This window comes from Stenella coeruleoalba, assembly GCF_951394435.1.
Source record: "Stenella coeruleoalba genome assembly, chromosome: 4".
NCBI classification, from domain to species: Eukaryota; Metazoa; Chordata; class Mammalia; order Artiodactyla; family Delphinidae; genus Stenella; species Stenella coeruleoalba.
The window spans coordinates 18,428,203-18,452,046 of NC_137149.1; the positions used below are offsets into that span (position 1 = coordinate 18,428,203).

At 34.7% G+C, this 23,844-nt stretch overlaps 1 protein-coding gene across 3 annotated transcripts in view; it reads right to left on the reverse strand.

The window, feature by feature from the left end:
• The window catches only part of AFG2A (AFG2 AAA ATPase homolog A), a 343,293-nt gene that overhangs the window by 195,312 nt on the left and 124,137 nt on the right, over positions 1 to 23,844 (reverse strand). The window contains exon 16 of one of the 3 annotated variants that reach the window (XM_079919924.1): positions 7,950 to 8,556. The exons of the other annotated variants lie outside the window; for them this stretch is intronic. The gene's annotated coding sequence lies outside the window, so the exon portion shown is untranslated. Of the gene's footprint in view, positions 1 to 7,949; positions 8,557 to 23,844 lie in introns of those variants that run through there. 3 annotated transcript variants of the gene reach the window in all.

Below are 23,844 nucleotides of genomic sequence, written 5' to 3' on the forward strand. Positions count from 1 at the left end.
ATTAATGGTAGTGGTAGTGTTTTTCAGAAATATATCCACACCCAACCTTCTTAAAGTCTCTTATTATCAGAAATAAAATATTTCTGGATCAGGATATAGCAGGATATAACAGGATCAGTATTATTAACATAACAAATAAAAAACTTAATAATTTTATGTGTTAGGCAGAAGCTTCTCTGACTCCTCTCAAAAACTTTCTTACCTAACATTTCTATTCCTCACAATTGAAACAGACCAGGTTATTCTTCCTAAGCTACTTCTACTCTTCAACCCATTCAGGTTACCTTATCTAAATATACAGCCTTTCCTCAGACTAAGCATCTATAATGTTATTCATTGAAATACTGAGTTGGGAGCACAGGTAGCTTTAACTATGCTGCCTTAATGCAATGCACACTGTCACTGACCACTGGAACTATAAAGGACCTTAGACATCATCTAGTACACTATTTCTGGAAGAGTAAAGTGCCTAAAACAACCTGAGATGCTTTTAGATAATACATGGATACTATACTAAATAAATAACATCAAAAATTTATTCCCTTTCAATTTTCCAATTTTCACATAAGTTTAATTTTTAAACTTCTTTAGAGATAACTTCAAATTCACATTAAAGTTGCAAGAATAAGAATATTACAAAGAACTCCCATGTAACCTTTACTCAAATTCATCTATTATTAACATTTTACCCTTCTGCCTTATCTCTGCTCTCTTGTTCTAGTGTGCTGTGGGTTTTTGTAGTTGTTTGCTTTTGTTTTTTTGAACCATCTGAGAATAGGCTGCATACATCATGGTCCTTTACCAAATAAGAAAGTTTCCATTTACTGGTATGCTTTTCACATCTCTCTAAACAACTGCAAATCTTGTTTTACTCAGAGCCCTCTGCAAAGATCATATTTAACTTTTGCTTCATAGCACTGCTTTATTTGCATTGTGTTTATTTTTTTTACTGTTGTTTTTATTTATAGTAAGTACTACTTTTAGGGAGATATAAATTGTCCTTAAGTGTTTAATATGTCAACTGAAGAAAAATATAAAGCAAATAGCAGTAAGGTGCTGCAGTAAGGCGAATATGGCAAATTCACGGTGATGCATGGGGGAATACAAAACTTAGAAAATACTCAACTAGTCTCAATATCTTTTTTTCAAAATGAGAGTATGCTGCTGGCTGGGCAAGAGCATAATACAGATGTCTAGCCCAGTCAGGCACTCATGCTAAGTAAGTGAGTTAGAACTTAAGAGTTCAGGCTTCCTTTAGGTCACTTCTCTTTCAATTTCATCACAGAGGAATATCACAAAAAGTCTTAATTTTCCAATACACAATAGTGCTTGTGATGACAGGTTAAACTTCCCTGGCTGGTAAATTACCCTCTGCTATGCCTCACTTCCCCTTCCTTGCCTAACTTTTGCTCTCTTGTTCTGGGTGCATACCAACAGGCAGTTGGGTCTATTCCCATACTACCTCTTTTCCTTTCTATATTCTATTCAATATATATTAACTGAGCTCTTGATTTGTCCAGACATACCTAAAGAGTGAAACATCAGTGAATAAAACACAGTTTTAAAATCCTGAATCAAAAATTCTAGCTTAACAATTATTTAATATTAAAGTAACATTATGTAAATAAATATTACATAAGCCAATAAAATATGACTGTTAAAAGAACATTACTATTTCCGGGAAAATCAAGGTAAATGCTTCAAGAAAATTCAATAAAGGTGAGTAACTAAAGTAACTGTTAATTTGGTGTAAAAAGAACATCTGTAAAGGAATAGGGACACTCGGAGTGTCCTAAGTTTTCACTCTATAAAAGCCAAACACTGAAATCAATAAATGAAGTTTAGATCGGAGATATCATGGAACTCCAAATCAGTGGACTATTCTCAAAGAAAAGCATTTTCCCTTAAAAAAAAATGAACAGGAAATTAATGAGTATCTAAATGTTTTGTTAAAGTAAAATCATTAAACCTCATATAAAATATTTTAATGATTCTTTACTGACTTTTTCAATTAACTACTAATTGCTGGTACCAACCTGGAAATCCTGACACATTCAAAATTACTGATGAAAGGGCAAAATGGTAGAACTAGTATACAAGGAAATAAGCCAATATCTACCAAAATTACAAAGGCATTTATCCTTTAATTCAGCAATTCCACTTTACAACAAACTTGTACAAGTACAAAATAACACTTGGACAAGGTTATTCATTGATGTACTGTTAGTTATGGCAAAAGACTGGCAACAGCTTAAGTGTCCATCAAAAGGGGACTATTTGTATGTAGTTCTGTGTCTATGCAGCCTACAAAAGGATGAGGAAAATACCCATATACTGAGAAGGAAAGATCTCCAAGATACAAGGCTAAAGGAAAAAAGCAAAGCACTGAGCAGTATGCACAGTTTCCTACATTTTGTTTATCTACGGGGGACATGGGTTTAGAAACAATAAATATACATATTGCTTGTATTAAAAACAGCATTGGAAGAAGAAAGAGACTAATAAAAATGAGGTGAGGGAGACAAGACTGGGATGCAGAGGTAGGAGCAAGGTATCACCATGTAGTTCTTTCTATACACTTTAGATTTTTTAGATCTATACTGCCTATTCAAAATATTCTTTAAAATAAAAAGAATTTTCTAAAAAAATTCTTTAAAATGAAAAAATAACTAAAAGAATATACAAATACAGGATAACATGAAATTTATTACTTTGCTTTCGGTTATCAGTGAAACAATTTATTTTACACATTACAATCTTGAAGAGATCGTCAAACTGCGTTTTTTACCTCTAGCTGAGATCCATTTTTTTTCCTCTGTACTAACTTCACGGCTCTGGCTGGTCCCTTAATTTAAAAAAACAAAACAAAACGAAAACCCTAAGAAGACTTTTGGTGGTGATAGAACGCAGATCTCCTGTGTGTCTTCATGAAAGAGACAACTTCTTAACCATGTAAACAAAGGTAAAGTGACTTGCTATGATTTGTGACTTCAAGCTGCATTTTTTTTCACCTTCTACTTTACAGAAAACATGACTTTTTCATAAAATGCATCCAGTTATTGGGGTGTGGGAAGTAAGGCAGACAACATAACTATTTAAATAATAAGGTCAACTGCAATTTTTTAAATGTTTGTGGAGTTAAGAAGACGACTTATGTTTAGTCCCCAATGTATTTTTTTGGCTTGTTTAGCACAATGGATGAAATATTATTAAATCTCTTTAAAGGCTATATGCTCTTCCCCATGTACTACTTCCATAAACCTCAATGGTTGTAATAGCTATGCCCTGGATCCCAGGCCAGGTTCCAAAAGCCTAGAGCTCTGGAAGGCAATGTAAGTACTTTCTGCCAGTTTCTAACTTCCCTACCACTAAGTTACTAGGTGTGTTTTGTGTTTATACATGTGTGGTTACATATACTTCCTTCTACTGCAAAGTACTGTGATTTAGTAGATAATGATGAAAATGAATGGAGGTACAATAGCTCCATTTGTGCAACGAACAAGGGAATGCCTACTTCTTACACTGAGGTGCAGCAATCAATTAGTTAAAGGTTGGACAATTCTTTTTTTTTTTTTTTTTTTTGCGGTACGCGGGCCCCTCACTGCCGTGGCCTCTCCCGTTGCGGAGCACAGGCTCCGGACGCGCAGGCTCAGCGGCCATGGCTCACGGGCCCAGCCGCTCCGCGGCATGTGGGATCTTCCCGGACCGGGGCACGAACCCGTGTCCCCTGCATTGGCAGGCGGACTTTCAACCACTGCGCCACCAGGGAAGCCCATGGACAATTCTTTTAATTCATCTGAGAAAAGTTAAGTGTCAATACAAATTAGCAAACACCCACTTGACAAGTTTAAAATAACCACATGACTTTCCAGATGTGTTAACTGAGGCTTAGACATTAAATAAATTAACCACAGTCACAACTAAGAAGTAAATTCAGAGCTTCAGGCCGCTGAATATTCTGCTAAGATAATTAACTTTACATACTGTGATTATTCTTTTTTATTAAACTATTTAATTCATCCATATAGAAATAATTCTTTATAACCCCATCTCCTACAAAGTAGAAGTTTCCTTCCATATTTGTGAAGGTAAAAAAAAAACACAAAATGTCTCATGTCCATCTATCATAAAGTAAGATTTTCATTCCTCTGTATCATGAGATAACCATATTGTCTCCATGAACATTTTTCAAAGAATGTTTGCATTTTCCATGTCCATAAACCCCAAATCAACATCTAAAGTCTCTTTTCTCTCTTCTTAGTAATTCAAACAAATAAAATAAAATCTCTCTATAAAACACTGTAAACATCACTGTAGCTATTCATTTTTAAAAACTCCCATCAAGATAAAAATCCATGCTTGAGAGCAAGGTTTCTCAACCTCAACAAAACTGACTTTTGGGCTAGATAATACTTTGTGGTGGGAGCTTTTTTGTACATTACAGGATGTTCAGCAGCATCCCTGGTCTCTACCTACTGGATGCCAATATCATCACTCTACCTGCGACAACCAAAAATGTCTCCAGACCCTGCCAAATGTCCGAGGGGTGTGGGATGGTTGGGGACCACCTGTTGAGAATCACTGCTATAGAAGATTGTAAAATCACCATTATTAAAGATTTTAAAGAAAAGAATAGATAATCAACTTCCTGGATAGCACAGACACTGATATAAAAGCTAGTTCTAATAGTTTTTGTTTGGTTTACAGCATCTTTTGAAGTTTCTCTTCTTGTTGTTTGTTTCTATAAATCTCTCCCTCTAAACTTTCATGCAGAGTCAAAATTCTTATAACTTTAAAAAATAAGAGAAATGTCCTCAAAATAACTCTTGTATTGTCAGTGTACCCATTACTATATATATTCATGTATTTCTTCTTAACTTTGACAAAGATGACAAAATATAAACCTTCCAAATCAGGCTCATAGTTGGGGGTTGTGAGGAGCTATATATGGAAACTAAAAATAAAATACAGGTAATTAGTAATTTAATTATTGACACTCCTGTTTGATTCATCAGCATAATCACTCTCCCCAAAGGTTGAACTGGTGAAGATTTTGCAAGCTATTAAAAACTGTTTATAGCCAGATTTTTTTTTTAAACTGGATATGAGGCTGCAGCATACTAAAGGCTATTACTAATGCAGGGGGATGTTTTAATCCCTGTAGAGATTGTCTGGGTAAGTGAGCAAAGACTCTAGCTGACAGCACAGATAATACAATTCAGTTCCAAGCCAAAGCACTGTATTTGTTTTTGTTGTTTTTCTCCTGTCCTATCAGCAGCCTGTCTCCATGGATTTGTCTGGGAGAATGATAAATAGTAAAGCAAGCGACCCTCTCCATCCCTCTAAATCATCCTCCTAGCAAAGACCCCAAGCAAAGCTTTTGGAAGGACCATCTTTTTAAATGTACATTTATATGTATAGTAGGTTACTTAAAACCAGTAGGTTACTTAAAACCAGTGAAAATAAACACAAGAAAATGCACATGCAGAGAGATAAGTATACAGAGCCTTCATTCCTTGAAGTTTAAAATACATTAGAGAAAAAAAGCCAATGACGATCATCAAATATTTGTAAATACATGAAACAGGAAATATAAATATGTGAATGACTCACCACTAGCCCCTGATAACTAACTTACAGTAGATTAGTTACAAACCAGATCTGACTACCAATGGCCATCTGTTAAAAAAATAACGTTAAAAAAATCTAACGTTCAAATTATCCTCTAAATCAAGGAAATAAGAATCTAAAGATACTTACTATACAGATATTAACTTCATCAAAAGTAAATGGCAAATTCATTCTGCAAAATGAAAATATCAAGAAAATAAAGCACATAGGAAAAATCTAAACAGAGTTCCTGTGCCCCGGGGACACTGCATCTACAGTGTAGACTGCATCTACACCTGAATTTTAATCTCAATACCTGAGGAACATATAAAACAAAAAAAAATTAACAATTTAGCTCATCAATTTTATTGGTTTTTCTTTACCTCCTTACTTGTCTTTAGGAGGACTCTATAGTTTCTCTTTGGCATTTATAGAAAATAACTAAATAACAATATTAAGTTGTCTTTTAAAATAATATTTTCAAAACCAAGGAGAAGGACCTTCCATTCAAAGGGAGATCTAAATAATTTTGGAGTCCAGAGCTCTGAATTCATTCAGTCATTCAGTGATATACTCATTCAACAGATACTAATTTAAGTTCATCTTTGATATTAATAAATAGTATCCATAGGTCCTCTATTATTATAATAATCATTATTATAAGAATTACATTTATATAATGTTTAAGTACATACAAAACAACTTCACAACATTATTATAATTAACCTTTCACTCTTTCTTGGTTTTATTATCTACTAATGCAAGGGGAAAAGTTAAATTCATGATGAATAAGAGATAGAAATGGGAGGCAGCTGTAGGGAGTCTTGGAAAGTTACAGAATTAAATATAATATTAAAACTTAAATTTCCTGATTTTTCAAGACTAGTGTTCTTTTTCATATGCCACCACAACACTTAAACATATAACTTTTATCACAAATGCTAATTCCTTCACTGCCCTATGGTTTCTCAGTCTTTCATCAAACGAAGTTTAATGAGCCCTTTTCATTGTCTTATTAAATATAAAATCTGAAGGCTATCTCAAAATTTAGATGTTTATCTAACAAGATAATATCAAATTCTATATTAAACCAGAATATAAGAGTTCATATGTCATATATCCTCAAGTCACAGTAAAAACAATACATTATTTCTTAATGCTTTAAAAAGTGAAAACTCATTAAATGAGGCAAGGTATTCGTTCTTAGAAAATTAAACATCTGAATTTAGAAAAACTAGAAGTGAATCTTATGTGAAGGGCTACAGAATGACATTATCTCAATTTCTTGGCTAATATGGCATGGTAATCCCAGTTAATGATAGGAACAAAATAAACTATAGTCATAAAAAGTACCATATAACATCCCAGTTTCTTCAGCAGTCAATTTATATAATAAAGATGTCTTTGGGTAATGCCTTTATACACAACATTTTCAATTAAAAACTTTTGCAATATTAAATATTTTAAATAAAAACAAACTTTGAAAATCATAGTGTGATTATGTGCATTCATATATATGGCTATATAATGACTAATAAATGTTAACAAGATGAGAGAGGTAAAATGGAAGAACATATGTCAGCTTAAAATTGGAAAGCAATGGCTTTAATTTGAAAATGACAGACAAGGAGGCATTTATTCCCTCCATGCACCACTCCCTGGAATTAGGAAAACATTTCCTTTCATAGAACACTCTTTCCAGGTTATTTAGAATTATACTACATTACAAAATTTAAATTTTAAAAGTATACAGTGTAAATGTTACAAAATGTGAATTTTAAAAATGAAGTATCAATATAGAGTATAGTTATTTGGGAGCACACCATGACAATATATGAGAAATTGACATGCTGTAGGATAAAGAATAAGGTATTCAGAGGCAGAAAGCCCTGCCGTACAATACTGCCTTTATTACTTATTAGTTCTTGAACCATGGCAAGCTATTAATCTCACTGAACATCAATCTTCTCATCTCCAAAACGTAAACAGAAATACTACTTTGCAGGGTCATTAGAATTACAGATGATGTTGCCTGCTCAATTAAAAATGGTAATATTTCTTGATTTTTCTGATTCCCTTCATGCACCTTCCCTTCAATTTTTACTTTAAAAATAATACCAAGAAAAAAATCCTATGATGAAATGCATAAAAGCATTTATTCATATTTATATAGGTAGACTTACCTATATTCAATATATGCATTATACTTTTATTTGGAATACACTTTTACTTCTTTGTTTTCCATGAAGAAAATCCTCACTGCTTATGAGAACATTTGGCTTTTCTCACTGTCTGAAGGAATACAGGTTCAGGTCACAAACATGAATGTGAAATATCGACTCATGGAAACTTGGCTTCAGAATATTGTTCTCCTTGCTAATTTTGCAAACTATGTAGGCGAGGGTAATCAACTATCACGAAAACATACTCACGAATGTAACTAAAAGAAAAAGAAGTTTTATGAGAAATTATTCTTATTATTTTAATAGCAATTAAATGTGCAAGCACATTACTTCCTCAAGGTCATCAGAAAAATTGATATAAGCTCTAATCTTAGGGTGGACTTTTCTTTTCAATAAATATATTACTCAACTATGCAAAACAATTTTTACTAAACGTTTATCTATTACGTCCAAGAAAAACTACATGAATGATATATAACTGGTGACAAAGTGAGGAGGTTAAGAATATAGGAAATACTAGTTTTCTCAATGAAGAACATAAAAAACAAAAAGATACACAATCTAGCTCAGCAAATTATTTTCATTTTGAACCAACAAAATTATAGCTGACATGAAAACACTGATGCTTTCCAAATATATTAATATAGCTAGTAAGAAGAGTATGTAAGGCAGGTCTCCTTCATGCTAACTGCTTACCATGTGTTCCAGGTACTTGGATACATTAGTAAACAGAACAAAAATCCTTGCCCTTGTGGAGTTTACACTGGGACAAGGAGAGATAAAAAATAATAAACATTGTAAGTAAACTATATGGTAATAAATATTATAGAAAAAATAATTGAGTAGCATAGAAGGGAATCAGGAAAACCAGAGAAAAGGAGTTGGAGTATCTATGGTGTCAGATAACTGATAAGGTCATTGCCTAAGAGATGCAGTATTATTACTGCTTCAAACAAATGAGATCTGTCTTATTAGTATTTCCTAGCTCTTATAACTCCTATTAGCTTTCTACAACTGGTGTTATAATTAGTAATAAAAAAGAAAGTCAAACATTTTTGTAGGACATGTTTGACTTTGCATCTCCATCACCTAGCACACAGCCTGGCACATAACAGATGCTCAATAAATATTTACTGAATGACTCAATCCAAGCCAATAAACAGTTTATCTGAACAGTTTTGGTCCCAAAATTTGTTCAGGGATTTTCGTAAAGGGTCAGACAGTAAATACTTTCATATTGTCATTTAAACAAGCAATGGGTGTGGCTGTTCCAATAAAACTTTATTTATAAAAACAGGCAGCAAGGGGGGTTCCCTGGCGGCGCAGTGGTTGAGAGTCCGCCTGCCGATGCAGGGGACACGGGTCCGTGCCCCGGTCCGGGAAGATCCCACATGCCGCGGAACGGCTGGGCCCGTGAGCCATGGCCACTGAGCCTACAAGTCCGGAGCCTGTGATCCGCAACGGGAGAGGCCACAACAGTGAGAGGCCCGCATACCGCAAAAAAGAAACAAAAAACCACAAAAACCAGGCAGCAAGCACAGGAGTTTTCCAATCTCAGCTTACTTTATTCTATACCTGATTGGTTTAACCCTTCAGTTAAAATTTCCTGGGGGTAAAAAGGTAAATTTATCATCTACTTGCAAATGCTTTCATTTTTAATTCTAATCAACTAACTCAAATAAACAAAACATAATTACAACAATAACAATACATGCAAACTCCACTTCTCCCTCCTTCTCTCTTTTCTTCTGTCTCCTTTTCTCCTTTCCTTTCCCTTTCTCTTTCTTAAGTGAAGATTGGTTAACTCACTCCAACTGTGACAAAAGCTACTACGCTAGCTGATGTTAGCCCATAGTTTTTATGAGGGAGAACATACAGACATGCAGCACCAGTCAACTGGTAATACAATGCAAATGTCAGAGACTGAATTCAGGTTTATAAATGCAAAAGCAGAAGATGGTCAAAGTATTAAACAAGCAAACAATTCAAAGACATTAAATCTGACACAGAATTTAAGAATTAATTTAGTTAGTGGTTCAGAGTGTGAGTTCTGAAATTGCCTGAATGTGTTAAACTGCCAGCCCCAGTGAATTAGGCAATTTACTTACTCTTTTAAAGTGATAGTCTTGGGGCTTCCCTGGTGGCGCAGTGGTTGAGAATCTGCCTGCTAATGCAGGGGACACGGGTTCGAGCCCTGGTCTGGGAGGATCCCACATGCCACGGAGCGACTAGGCCCGTGAGCCGCAACTACTGAGCCTACGCGTCTGGAGCCTGTGCTCCACAACAAGAGAGGCCGCGATAGTGAGGCCCGCGCACCGCAATGAAGAGTGGCCCCCGCTTGCCACAACTAGAGAAAGCCCTCACACAGAAACGAAGACCCAACACAGCAAAAAAAGAAAATTAATTAATTAATAAACTCCTACCCCAATATCTTCTTAAAAAAAAAAAGTAATAGTCTCCCCAGCTGTAAACCAGGGACAACAGCACCTACCTCATAAAGTTACTGCACTCAATAAAAAATATCAGCCTTCTACTGGCATTTGAAAAAGCACACCTTCATTTTATCCAGAAGAGGAAATGAGTACATCATTAAGCCTGAAAATAAGGGATTAATGGAGGAGAACTCTTAAATCTCCAAAAGTATGCTACATGTGCTTAAAAATACAATTTTGCTCACCCTCCCCACACATTAACATTTAATTTTCTTCACCTTTCTACTTATATAAAATATACTACCTCTTATTTTTATGTTATTACATTAAATACTCTTTTTTGTACTTTAATACCAAAAAGAAGTTTGAGAATCAAGATTTCCAAAAGGTATGAGTATGATGATTGGCTTATACTTGTTTTTTCCATAAGAAAGTATAACTCTGAATAGGTCTGCCATCAAATGCCATCAAATATGTAATCTTTGGGCCATAAATTTTACTGGCATAGGAGATTAAAAAGCTACTGGGAAGGTAAACACTGTTACTTGATATGCAATATAATGATGTATCCAAAGCTCTGGTCTGGTTTACCTGCACTGTTCCTTCCAGGAGACAAGAATATAATCTAGCATTAAAAAAAAAAAAGAAAGGAAAACTATATTTTCATAATTTTAGTTATACTTTATTACAGTAAAAAAAACATTTAAAACTGTCCATAATACATGCATAACAAATTAACTGACGTTTGTTACTTAATAACCTTACTAAAAGATTTATTTGTAAAATCTCTAGCTTGCCAAATTTTTACTAAGAAACCAAATTCTCTAAGAATCTTCCCAGCACCAAAATTCTATCTGTTCTGCCCTAAAAGCTGGGTGGTAATATTTGAAAGCAAAATCTGCTGAAGCAGTTTTGAGCTTACTGAGGCAGTGACAAAGGGAGGTCTGTGTAAATGGGTTATCAGAAGATAATCAAGGCTGGGAAAAGAGCCAAGATGCAGGAGGCTTTACCTCCAAGAAGGTACTACTGAGGACAAACTGTTGCTGAAATAAAGCTGACATTTTCCTTTGCATTTACAATTAAAAAGTTTTTTTCAAGTGTGTTTAATGGTCAGGTTTATTGAGATACACTTTAAATACTACAAAATTCTCTATTTTTAGTTTTACTGATAGAAATGTTTTGACAAACACATACAGTCTGATAATCACCACTACAGCCAAAATATAGAGTATTTCTATCCTCCCAGAAAGTTTCCTCATGGCGCTCTGTGGTCCAGGGCCTTTCCCTCAATTCTCAAACCTGATAGCTGTCCCTATCATCCTGCCTTTTCCAGACTGTCCCACAAATGGAATCAGTCATTATTTTCTGTAGCCTTTTGTATCTGGCTTCTTTCATCCAGCATTACACTTTTAAGATTTCATTCATCTTGTTGCATGTATCAGTAGTTTATTCCTTTCTACAGCTGAACAGTACATCACTGTAGGAACATATCACAATTTCTTTATCCATTCATCAGTTGATAGACATTTGGGGCTGTTTACGTGATTATGAACAAAGCTGCCTTAAACATTTACTTATAGGTCTTTGTGTGGACAAATGTTTTAATTTCTCTTGGACAAATACCTAGGAGTAGGATTGCTATATAGTACAAGTATGTATTTAACTATATAAGAAACTTTTATTTAAAAAAATTGATAACTTCACTTAAACTGTGAAGAAAGATACTAAATTGATGGTATACCATAGTTTTTATGAGAGAGAAAACACTACTAATCCCGCACAATTTATCGAGCTAAGGAATACACTGGTATTGTGTAAAATATATAGAGTGCTTATATTTGACTAGAATCATTTAGATAACGTGTAAATCACCCAGAGCAGGCCTGGTGCATAGTATAAACCTAATGACTGCTGGTTCTCTCTCCAATGTTCAAACTTCCCTTTTCTTAATGTTTCCAACTCCCCCAAACCCAAACTTACATAAACTTACACTTAAACTTAAATCATTATTTGTTAAATAAGTTATACAGTAGAACAAAATCATACAAAAATTTCAACTACTATTTTTAAAAGCAAAGCCAATTCCACTCATTTCCCTTAAGCTGTTCATTCTTCAGCTGCAGGAGGGGAAGCCTCTAAAAGCAGCAGATACTGAGTAATATTCTGTTGTGTATATACATATATGCCACATCTTCTTTATCCATCCGTCTGTTGATGGACACTGGGTTGCTTCCATGTCTTGGCTATTGTAAATAGTGCTGCTATGAACACTGGGGTGCATGTATCTTTTTTGAAATTGAGTTTTTGGTTTTTCTGGATATATACTCAGGAGTGGGACTGCTGGATCATATGGTAACTTTATTTTTAGTCTTTTGAGGAACCTCCATACTGTTTTCCACAGTGGCTCCACCAATTTACATTCCCACCATCTGTGTACAGGGTTCCCTTCTCTCCACTTCCTCTCCAACATTTGTTGTTTATAGACTTTTTGACAGCCATTCTGAGAAGTGTGAAGTGATATCTCATTGTGGTTCTGATTTGCATTTCTCTAATAATTAGTGATGCTGAGCATCTTTTCATGTGCCTGTTAGCCATCTTTATGTCTTCTTTGGAAAAATGGCTATTCAGGTCTTCTGTCCATTTTTTATTTGGGTTGTTTTTTTTTTTTTGATATTGAGTTGTATAAGCTATTTATATATACTGAAATAAGTGAGAGACAAATACTGTATGATATCACTTACATATGCAATCTAAAAAATGAAACAAATGGATTTATACAGCAAAGCAGAAACAGAAAACAGATATAGAAAACAAACTAGTGGTTACCAAGAGGGGAGGGACATGTTAGTATGGGATTAAGAGATACAAACTACTATGTATAAAATAGATAAGCAACAAAAATATATTGTATAACACAGGGGATTATAACCATTATATTGTAATAACTTTTAATGAAGGATAAACTGTAAAAATACTGAATCAATATACTGTACACCTGAAACTAATATAATATTGTAAATCAACTATACTTCAATCAATCAATAGGTAAAATAAATGAATACATAAAAATGTAATGGATGACTAAAAAAATTAAAATAGAAGCAGTAGATCCTACACACAGGAAACATTTCAGGTAAGCATCACCATCTTGTGTCCAAAAAGAGTAATTGCAATACCAAATTTATTGTCAAATAGAGAACACAGATGATGACAGAGACCAGCGAGTATGAGATCTAAAATCCATTTTTCCAAATTTACTCTGATGTATACGCCAATACATTATGGCATACAAAGTCTACAGTGTTCATGTTTGATGATTATAATATTTCAAAATTTAACTGTATTTCAAATTAGATGGCCTATATCTTAGGAAAAGAACTGAGTTTTCTTATATTATATGCCCCTGTCTGATACTTTTGCACACCCCTTCCAAACACAGAAACACACACACTGAATATAATGCCAGACAAAAAAATGGAATATTACTGTTAACGCTCTCTATGCACTTTAAAAGTAATCACCAAATTAGCTCTTCTATTAATGATTTTAAAATATTCAATAAATGGCTTCAGATTTAGTTCTTGGCTACACTTAACATTAGTTCCCTAATATGAGATTCTATAAGCATTAATAATCCAAGTGAAGAAGATTTTTCAACTTTCAAAGTAACTCAATTTTAAATAATCATATAGACATTTCTGTTTTAAGTAAAAATTATTTTTACCTTAATAGAAGCTTTTAAAAAGAGCATACAAAATACAGCAAAATATTACAGGCTGAACAGACAACTGTGAAAAGAGAAAATATGCAGCTCAACAAGTTTTCCTTTTTGAAAGAATAATAAATTTTCAGGGAAGAAGTTAAAGTGTTCTTCAACTGTCAGCTAAGTTCTCCATTACACAACAGCACCTTTAAGGCTGATTTATGGCTTTTCCCCCCCTTTTCTGACAATCAAGTGTTTAAAAAGAAAAGTCACTTTTGTACCTGGATGATATTTGCTTACTTTATAACCTGTATGAAGAAAGGAACTTTTCAATAACAAGAAAGTTTGAAAAGGTGATACCTGAAAAAACTTTTTTAAAAAAGACAAATAAAACCCAAAAAACCAAAAGAGAAACCTCAGACATCTGTTTGGTAAATATCAACCTTTTATGTAGCACTTGTAATCTCTATTACTATCTATCTCTGTGTCACAAAGTAAGAGAATTGTAGAACATTACTGATATATCAGAGATTGTCTAGTACATCTTTGACAGGTACAGAAACAGAGGCCCAGAGAGGCTAAATAATTTCAAAGAATACACAGTTTGATAGCAACAGAGCTAGAGTTAGAAGAGTTAGAAACCAAGATCCCTTCATCTGTGTCTGTCTCATTTCTTTTTCTTTTTTTCCAAATAGGTTCACTTCATTTTATTTTATTGAGATATAATTTACATCCCATAAAATATACCCACCCACACTTCAACGTCTGTAGTACAACCATCAACAGTCTAGTTTTATAATATTTTCGTCATCTGGAAACTTTCCCTCATGCACATTTGTAGTCAATCTTCACTCCCACGCTCAATCAATAAACTGCTTTCTATCTCTATAGGTGTGAATTTTCTAGAAATTTCATACAAATGGAATGATACAATATGTAATCTTTTATATTTTCTTTTACTTAGAGAAACGTCCCTGAATTTCACCCATGTTATTGTGTGTATCAGTTATTCATTCCATTTTTTATTGAAGTACAACTGACTTCCAATATTATATTAGTTTCAGGTGTACAAAACAGTGACTTGATGTTTTTACACATTATGAAATGATCATGACAATAAGTCTACCTACCATCAATCACCATATACAGTTATAACAATGTTTATTGACTATATTCCCTATGCTGTACATGACATCCCCGTGACATATTTATTTTATCCCTGGAAGTTTATACCCCTTAATCCCCTTTACCTATTTTGCCCATCCCCTCACTCCCTTACACTCTGGCAACCACTAGTTTATTCTCTGTATCTATGAGTCTGTTTTGTTAGGTTTGTTCATTTGTTATGCTTTTTAGATTCCACATGTAGATGAAATAACATAGTATTTATGTTTCTCTGTCTGACTTATTTCATCTACCATAATACCCTCTAGGTCCACCCATGTTGTTCCAAATGGCAAGATTACAATTTTTTTCATGGCTGAGAAATACTCCATTGTGTGTGTGTGTGTGTATGTGTATCACATCTTTATCCACTTATTTATCGTTGGGCACTTAGATTGTGTCCTTATCTTGGCTATTGTAAATAATGCTGCAATAAGCACTGGGGTGCATATATCTTCTTGTATTACTGTTTTTGTTTCTTGGATAAATCTCCAGAAGTGGAATTTCTGGGTAACATGGTAGTTCTACTTAATCCTCGCTAATACTTTTTAATTTTTTTCTTCTTGAAAACAGCTCTGACAGGTGTAAGGTAATATATCATTGTGGTTTTGATTTGCATTTCCCTAATAATTATGATGTTGAGCATCATTTCATGTGTCTGTTGGTCATCTGTGTGTCCTCTTTGGAAAAATGTGTATTCTCTGCACATTTTTTAATTGAGTTTTTTATTGATGTTGAGTTGTATGACTTCTTTGTACATTTTAGATATTAACCCCTTCTTGGATATATTATTTGTAAATATCTTCTCCCATTCAGTAGATGGTGGCCTTTTCATTTTATTGGTATTTTCTTTCACTGTGCAAAAGCTTTTTATTTTGATGTAGACCTATTTATTTATTTTTGCTTTTGTTGTCCTTGCCTCAGGAGACAGATCCAAAAAAACATTGCTAAGACCAATATCAAAGAGCTTCTATGTTTTCTTCTAGGAGTTTTATGGTTTTAGGTCTTATGTTTAAATCTTTAATCTATTTTGAGTTTTTTTGCATATGGTATAAGAAAGTAATCCAGTTTGAATCTTTCACATGCAGCTGTCCAGTATTCCCAACACCATTTATTCAAAGAGACTGTTTTTTCCCCATTGTACATTCTTGACTCCACTGACATAGATTAATTGCCTATATAAGCATGGATTTATTTCTGGGTTCTCTATTTTGTTCCATTGATCTGTATGTCTCTTTCTGTGCCAGTACCATACTGTTTTGATTACTATATTTCTGTAGTACAATTAGAAATCAAAAAGCATGTTGCCTCCTACTTTGTTTTTCTCTCAAGACTGCTTTGGCTATCCTTTGTGGTTCCATACAACTTTTGAGGATTATTTGTTCAAGCTCTATGAAAAATGCCACTGGAACTCTAAAAGAGATTGCACTGACTCTGTAGATTGCTTTGGGTAGTATGGACATTTTAACAATACTGATTCTTCCAATCCATAAGCACAGTATATCTTTCCATTTATTTGAGTCATATTTAATTTCCTTCATTAATGTCATAACTTTTGGAGTACACATCTTCACTCCATCGTTAAATTAATTCCTAGGTATTTTATTTTTGATGCAACTGTAAATGGAATTGTTTTCTTAATTTCTCTTTCTGATAGCTTTTTGTTAGTGTATAGATGTAACAGGTATTGGTATATTAATTTTGTATCCTACAAATTTACTAAATTCATTTATAGCTCTAATACATTTTTGGCGGAGTCTTTGGGGTTTTCTATATACAATATCATGTCATCTGCAAATGCTGAAAGTTTAACATCTTCCTTCCCAATTTGGATGCTTTTTACTTCCTTTCCTTGAATATTCTCTGGCTATGACTTCCAATACTATGTTGAATAGATGAGGCAACTGGGCATCCTTCTCTGGTTCCTGATCTTAGAGGAAGACCTTTCAGCTTTTCAATACTGAGTCTGATGTTAGTTCTTGGTGTGCCATATATGGTCTTTATATATTGAGATATGTTCCCTCTCTACCCACTTTGTTGAGAGCTATTATAATGAATGAATGGATACAGAATTTCGCCAAACACTTTTTCTGCACCTACTGAGATGATCACATGATTTTATCATTTGTTTTGCTAATATGGTATACTATTTTGACTGACTTGCAGATACTGAACCATCATTGAATCCCTGGAATGCATCCCACTTGATCAATGTGTACGTTCCTTTTAATGTGTTGCTGAATTTGGTTTGTCAATATTTTATTCAGAATTTTTGCATTTATGTTTACCATGGATGTTGATCTGTAATTTTCTTTTTTTGTTGTGTCTTTGGTTTTGGTATCAGGGTAATTAATGCTGACCTTGTGGAATGAGTTTAAGAGCATTCCTTCCTCTTCAATTATTCTGGAATACTTTAAGGATACTATTATTTCTCCTTTAAATGTTTGATAGAATTCACCCATGAAGCCATCTGATCCTAGACTTTTGTTTGTTGGGGATTTTTCAATTAAAGTTTCAAGTTCTTTACTACTAATCGGTCCATTCAGATTTTTTATTTCTTCCTGTCTAAACCTTTGAAGATTGCATGTTTCTATGAATTTGTCTGTTTCCTCTGGGGTGTCCAATTTCTTGTAGTGTAATTGTAGCAATTTTTTATGACTTTTTGTATTTCCATGGTACTAGCTGTAAGTTCTCTTTCATATCTAGTTTTATTTATTTGGACCCTCTTTCTTTCATAATGATTCTAGCTAAAGGTTTGGGAAGTTTATTTTTCCAGAAAAATAGCTCTTGGTTTCATTGATCTTTTCTAATGTTTTTTAAGTCTCTACTTCATTTATTTCTGCCCTGATCTTTATTACTTCCTTCTTTCTACTAACTGTGTGCTTTGTCTTTTTCTCGTTCCTTTGGGTGTAAAGATAGAGATTTTTCGTGTTTCTTGAGGTAGGCTTGTATTGCTATAAACTTGCATCTTAGACTACATTTGCTGAGTCCAACAGATTTTGTAAAGTTGTGTTTCTATTTTCATTTCTCTCAAGGTTATTTTTTCATTTCCTCCTTGATTTCTTCATTGACCCATTTGTTGCTTAGTAGCATGTTGTTCAGTTCTCCATGTGTCTGTATTTTCTCCAGTTGTCCTGTAATTCATTTCTGGTTTCATACTGTTGTGCTCGGAAAAGATGCTTCATATGATATTAATCTTCGTAAATTTATTCATTTTTTAATTTGCTAACATCTTTATTGGTGTATAATTGCTATAAAATGTTGTTAGTTTCTGCTGTTTAAAAAAGTGTATCAGCTATATGTATACATAGATCCCCTCCCTCTTGCCTGCTTCCCACCCTCCCTATTCTACCCCTCTAGGTGGTCACAAAGCACCAAGCTGATCTCCCTGTGCTATGAAGCTGCGTCCCACTAGCTATCTATTTTACATTTGGTAGTGTATATACGTCAATGCCACTCTCTCACTTCATCCTAGCTTACACTTCCCCCTCCCTGTGTCCTCAAATCCATTCCCTACGTCTACATCTTTATTCCTGTCCTGCCTCTAGGTTCATCAGAACCATTTTTTTTTACATTCCATACATATGTGTTAGCATACAGTATTTGGTTTTCTCTTTCTGACTACTTCACTCTGTATGACAGACTTTAGGTGCATCCACCACCTCACTACAAATAACTCAATTTTGTTTCTTCTTATGGCTGAGTAATATTCCACTGTATATATGTGCCACATCATCTTTATCCATTCATCGGCCAGTGGACACATAGGTTGCATCCATGTCCTGGCTATTGTAAACAGTGCTGCAGTGAACACTGGGGTGCATGCATCTTTTGGAATTATGGATTCTCCGGGTATATACCCAATAGTGGGATTGCTGGGTTATATGGTGGATTTATTTTTAGTTTTTTAAGGAACCTCCATACTCTTCTCCATACTCTATCAATTTATATTCCCACCAACAGTGCAAGAGGGTTCCCTTTTTTCCACACCCTCTCCAGCATTTATTCTATGTACATTTTCTGATGATGGCCATTCTAACTGATGTGAGGTGATACCTAATTGTGGTTTTGGTCTGCATTTCTCTAATGATTAGTGATGTTGAGCATCCTTTCATGTGTTTGATGCCAATCTGTATCTGCTTTGGAGAAATGTCTATGTAGGTCTTCTGCCCATTTTTGGATTGGGTTGTTTGCTTTTTTGATATTGAGCTGCATGAGCTGCTTGTATATTTTGGAAATTAATCCTTTTTTCATTGCTTCATTTGCAAATATTTTCTCATTTGCAAATATTTTCTCATTTGCAAATATTTCTTCATTTGCAAATATTCTGAGGGTTGTCTTTTTGTCTTGTTTATGGTTTCCATTGTTGTGCAAAATCTTTTAAGTTTCATTAGGTCCCATTTGTTTATTTTTGTTTTTATTTCCATTTCTCTACGAGGTGGGTCAAAAAGGATCTTGCTGTGATTTATGTCAGAGTGCTCTGCCTATGTTTTCCTCTAAGAGTTTTACAGTGTCTGGCCTTATATTTAGGTCTTTAATCCATTTTGAGTTTATTTTTGTGTATGGTGTTAGGAAGTGTTCTAATTTCATTTTTTTACATGTAGCTGTCCACTTTTCCCAGCATCACTTATTGAAGAGGCTGTCATTTCTCCATTGTATATTCTTGCCTCCTCTGTCAAAGAGAAGGTGACCATATCTGCATGGGTTTATCTCTGGGCTTTCTATCCCATTCCATCGATCTATATTTCTGTTTTTGTGCCAGTACCATACTGTCTTGAATACAGTAGCTTTGTAGTATAGTCTGAAGTCAGGGAGCCTGATTCCTCCAGCTCCGTTGTTCTTTCTCAAGATTGCTCTGGCTATTCGTGGTCTTTTGTATTTCTATACAAATTGTGAAATTTTTTGTTCTAGCTCTGTGAAAAATGCCCTTGGTAGTTTGATAGGGATTGCACTGAATCTTTAGATTGCTTTGGGTAGTATATTCATTTTCACAATGTTGATTCTTCCAATCCAAGAACATGGTATATCACTCCATCTGTCTGTATTGTCTTTGATTTTTTTCATCAGTGTCCTACAGTTTTCTGCATACAGGTATTGTGTCTCCTTCTGTAGGTTTATTCCTAGGTATTTTATTATTTTTGTTGTAATGGTAAATGGAAGCGTTTCCTTAATTTCTCTTTCAGATTTTTCATTGTTAGTGTATAGGAATGCAAGAGATTTCTGTGCACTAATTTTGTATGCTGCTACTTTACCAAATTCATTTTCTGGTAGCATCTTCAGGATTCTCTATGTATAATATCATATTATCTGCAAACAGTGACAGTTTTACTTCTTCTTTTCTGATTTGGATTCCTTTTTTTTCTTTTATTTCTCTGATTGTCATGGCCAAAACTTCCAAAACTATGTTGAATAATAGTGGTGAGAGTGGGCAACCTCGTCGTGCTCCTGATCTTAGAGAAAACGGTTTCAGTTTTTCACCACTGAGAATGATGTTGGCTGTGGGTTTGTCATATATGGCCTTTATTATGTTAGGTAAGTTCCCTCTATGCCTACTTTCTGAAGAGTCTTTATCACAAATGGGTGTTGAATTTTGTCAGAAACTTTTTCTGCATCTACTGAGATGATCATATGGTTTTTACCTTCAATTTGTTAAAATGATGTATCACGTTGATTGAGTTGTGTATATTGAAGAATCCTTGCATTCCTGGGATAAACCCCACTTGATCATGGTGTATGATCCTTTTAATGTGCTGTCGCATTCTGTTTGCTAGTATTTTGTTGAGGATTTTTGCATCTATGTCCATCAGTGATATTGGCCTGTAGTTTTCTTTCTTTGTGACATCTTTGTCTGGTTTTGGTATCAGGGTGATGGTGGCCTCGTAGAATGAGTTTGGGAGTGTTTCTCCCTCTGCTATATTTTGGAAGAGTTTGAGAAGGCTAGGTGTTATCTCTTCTCTAAATGTTTGATAGAATTCGCCTGTGAAGCCATCTGGTCCTGGGCTTTTGTTTCTTGGAAGATTTTTAATCACAGTCTCAATTTCAGTGCTTGTGATTGGTCTGTTCATATTTTCTATTTCTTCCTGGTTCAGTCTCAGAAGGTTGTGCTTTTCTAAGTATTTGTCCATTTCTTCCAGGTTGTCCATTTTATTGGCATAGAGTTGCTAGTAGTAATCTCTCATGATCGTTTGTATTTCTGCAGTGACAGTTGTTACTTCTCCGTTTTCATTTCTAATTCTATAGATTTGAGTCTTCTCCCTTTTTTTCTTGATGAGTCTGGCTAATGGTTTATCAATTTTGTTTATCTTCTCAAAGAACCAGCTTTTAGTTTTATTGATCTCTGCTACTGTTTTCTTCATTTCTTTTCCATTTATTTCTGATCTGATCTTTATGATTTCTTTCCTTCTGCTAACTTTGGGTTGTTTTTGTTCTTCTTTCTGTAACTGCTTTAGGTGTAAAGTCAGATTATTTATTTGAGATTTTTCTTGTTTCCTGAGATAGGATTGTATTGCTGTAAACTTCCTTCTTAGAATTGTTTTTGCTGCATCCCATAGGCTTTGGGTGGTCGTGTTTTCACTGTCATTTGTTTCTTGGTATTTTTTGATTTCCTCTTTGATATCGTCAGTGATGTCTTGGTTATTTAGTAGCGTATTGTTAGCCTCCATGTGTTTGTATTTCTTACAGTTTTTTCCTGTAATTGATATCTAGCCTCAAAGCATTGTGGTCTAAAAGATACTTGATACGAATTCAATTTTCTTAAATTTACTGAGGCTTGATTTCTGACCCAAGATATGATCTATCCTGGAGAATGTTTTATGAGCACTTGAGAAGAAAGTGTATTCTGTTGTTTTTGGATGGAATGTCCTATAAATGTCAATTAAGTCCAGCTTGTCTAGTGTGTCATTACAGCTTGTGTTTCCTTATTCATTTTCATTTTGGATGATCTGTCCATTGGTGAAAGTTGGGTGCTAAAGTCCCATACTATTATTACTGTCGATTTCCACTTTTACAGCTGTTAGCATCTGCCTTATGTATTGAGGTGTTCCTATGTTGGGTGCATAAATATTTACAAGTGTTATATCTTCCTCTTGGATTGATCCCTTGATCATTATGTAGTGCCCTTCTTTGTCTCTTGTAATAGCCTTTATTTTAAAGTCTATTTTGTCTGATATGAGGATTGGTACTCCAGCTTTCTTTTGATTTCCGTTTGCATGGAATATCTTTTTCCATCCCCTTTCAGTGTGTATGTGTCCCTAGGTCTGAAGTGGGTCTCTTGTAGACAGCATATATAAGGGTCTTGCTTTAGTATCCATTCAGCCAATCTATGTCTTTTGGTTGGAGCATTTAATCCATTTACATTTAAGACACTTATCAATATGTATGTTCCTATTAGCATTTTCTTAACCTTTTTGGGTTTGTTTTTGTAGGTCTTTTCCTTCTCTTGTGTTTCTCACCTACAGAAGGTCTTTTAGCATTTGTTGTAAAGCTGGTTTGGTGGTGCTGAATTCTCTTAACTTTTGCTTGTCTGTAAACATTTTAATTTCTCTGTCAAATCTGAATGAGATCCTTGCTGGGTAGAGTAATCTTGGTTGTACGTTATTCCCTTTCATCAGTTTAAATATGTCCTACCACTCCCTTCTGGCTTGCAGAGAGTTTCTGCTGAAAGATCAGCTGTTAACCTTATGGGGATTGCCTTGTATGTTATTTGTTGCCTTTCCCTTGCTGCTTTTAATATTTTTTCTTTGTATTTAATTTTTGGTAGTTTGATTAATATGTGTTTTGGCATGTTTCTCCTTGGATTTACCCTGTATGGGATTCTCTGTGCTTCCTAGACTTGATTGACTATTTCCTTTTCCATGTTAGGGAAGTTTTCAACTACAATCTCTTCAAATATTTTCTCAATCCCTTTCTTTTTCTCTTCTTCTCCTGGGGCCCCTACTATTCGAATGTTGGTGTGTTTAATGTTGTCCCAGAGGTCTCTGAGACTGTCCTCAAGTCTTTCCATTCTTTTTTCTTTATTCTGCTCTGTGGCAGTTACTTCCACTATTTTATCTTCCAGGTCAGTTATCCATTCTTCTGCCTCAGTTATTCTGCTATTGAATCCTTCTAGAGAATTTTAAATTTCATTTATTGTGTCATTCAGCATTGTTTGTTTGTTTGCTCTTTAGTGCTTCTAGGTCCTTGTTAAGCATTTCTTGTATTTTCTCCATTCTATTTCCAAGATTTTGGATCATATTTACTATCATTACTTTGAATTCCTTTTCAGGTAGACTGCTTATTTCCTCTTCATTTATTTGTTCTGGTGGGTTTTTACCTTGCTCCTTCATCTGCTGCGTATTTCTCTGTCTTCTCGTTTTGTTTAACTTGCTGTGTTGTGGTCTCCTTTTTGCAGGCCACACGTTCATAGTTCCTGTCTGTTTTTGGTCTCAGTGGGTGAGATTGGTTCAGGGGCGTGTGTAGGCTTCCTGATGGAGGGGACTGGTGCATGTGTTCTGGTGGGTGGGACCAGATCTTGTCTTTCTGGTGGGCAGGGCCGTGTCCAGTGGTGTGTTTGGGGTGTCTGTGAACTTAGTACGATTTCAGGCAACCTCTCTGCTAATGGGTGGGGTTGTGTTCCTGTCTTGCTAGTTGTTTGGCATGGCGCGTCCAGCAGTGGAGCTTGCTGGACATTGGGTGGAGTTGGGTCTTAGCGTTGAGTTGGAGATCTCTGGGAGAGCTTTCGCTGTTTGGTATTACGTGGAGCTGGGAGGTATCT